Source organism: Saimiri boliviensis, chromosome 2, assembly GCF_048565385.1.
Source record: "Saimiri boliviensis isolate mSaiBol1 chromosome 2, mSaiBol1.pri, whole genome shotgun sequence".
Classification (NCBI taxonomy): Eukaryota; Metazoa; Chordata; class Mammalia; order Primates; family Cebidae; genus Saimiri; species Saimiri boliviensis.
In genome coordinates, this window is record NC_133450.1 from 1,979,716 (window position 1) to 1,981,391 (window position 1,676).

The window sequence follows — 1,676 nt, forward strand, 5'->3', positions numbered from 1 at the left end:
ATGAACCACACTGTCCAAACCTTCTTCACTCCCGCCAGCACTGATCGTCCCCCAAACTATGAGATGCTGAAGGAGGAGCATGAGTTGGATGTGCTGGGGGCACCCCACAACCCCGCACCCCCGACATCTGCCTTGATCCACATCTGAAGCGAGACCTCAGTGCCCAACTATGTCGTCTGCTCCCTGTTCAACACCCTCTTCATGAACTCCTGCTGCCTGGGCTTCATAGCCTACGCCTACTCTGTGAAGTCTAGGGACAAGAAGATGGTTGGCAACCTGACCGGGGCCAAGGCATACACTTCCACTGCCAAGTGCCTGAACATCTGAGCCCTGACTTTGGGTATCGTCATGACCATTCTGCTGATCATCATCCCAGTACTGATTCTGCAAGCCTATCAGTAGATCCAGAGGAATCATCCTGGCCAGGGGCTCTGCCCGTGACCCGTCTCCCACATACTCCACCTTCCATTCCTTGCCCTGCCCCGAGCCAAGTCCTGTATCAGCCCTTTACCCTCACACACTTTTCTACAATTGCGTTCAATAAAGTGCATGTGTCCCTGGGGGGCGGGGGGGGACAAAAAACTTCTTGAAGTCAACATAGAAAAATATCTTTATTTTTTCTATGTTGGTAGGCAAAGTTTTTTTTTTGTTTGTTTTGTTTTTGTTTTTGTTTTTGTTTTTGTTTTTGAGACAGAGTTTCGCTCTTGTTGCCCAAGCTGGAGTGCAATGGAGTGATCCTGGTTCACAGCATCCTCCACCTCCCAGGTTCAAGCAATTCTCCTGCCTCGGCCTCCGAAGTAACTGGGATTGCAGATGCCCATCACCATGCCTGGCTAATTTTTTGTATTTTTAGTACAAACGGGGTTTCACCATGTTAGCCAGACTGGTCTTGAATTCCTGACTTCAGGCGATCTGTCTGCCTCAGCCTCCCAAAGTGCTGGGATTACAGGCATGAGCCACCACACCCAGCCTCAAAGATTGTTAAACAAGACACCAAAAAGTACTAACAAAGAAAAGAATTTACAAATTTGTGCTCACTTCGGCAGCACATATACTAAAACTGGAACAATACGAAGAAGATTAGCATGGCCCCTGCTCAAGGATGACATGCAAATTTGTGAAGCATTCCATATTTTTGTACCAAAACAGATATATAGACCAGTGGAGCATAACAGAGGCCTCAGAGGCAATGCCACACATCTACAACCATCTGATTTTTGACAAACCAGACAAAAACAAGCAACAGGGAAGTGATTCCCTGTTTAATAAATAGTGTTGAAAAAACTGGCTAGCCATGTGCAGACAGCTGAAACTGGACCCCTTCCTTATACCTTACATTAAAATTAACTCCAGTTGGATTACAGATTTAAACATAAGACCTAACACCATAAAAACCCTAGAAGAAAACCTAGGCAATACCATTTAGGACACAGGCATAGGCAAGGACTCCATGACTAAAACACCAAAAGCAATGGCAGCAAAAACCAGAATAGACAAATGGGATCTAATTAAACTTGAGAGTTTCTGCACAGCAAAAGAAACAGTCATTAGAGTGAATTGGCAAGCAACAAAATGGGAAAAAAATTTTTGCAATCTACCCATCTGACAAAGGGCTAATATCCAGAATCTACAAAGAACTAAAGAAGATTTACAAGAAAAAAACAAACCCATTCAAA

General features: G+C 44.7%; 1 non-coding gene and 1 pseudogene across 1 annotated transcript; both read left to right on the forward strand.

Moving 5' to 3' along the window:
- Nucleotides 1-402, forward strand: LOC141582541 (interferon-induced transmembrane protein 3 pseudogene; annotated as a pseudogene).
- A 628-nt stretch (nt 403-1,030) lies between these two features.
- LOC120364081 (U6 spliceosomal RNA) lies at nt 1,031-1,137 on the forward strand. Its single transcript, XR_005579434.1, has one exon. It is a non-coding gene; the product is annotated as a U6 spliceosomal RNA (small nuclear RNA).
- The last annotated feature ends 539 nt before the right edge of the window (nt 1,138-1,676 follow it).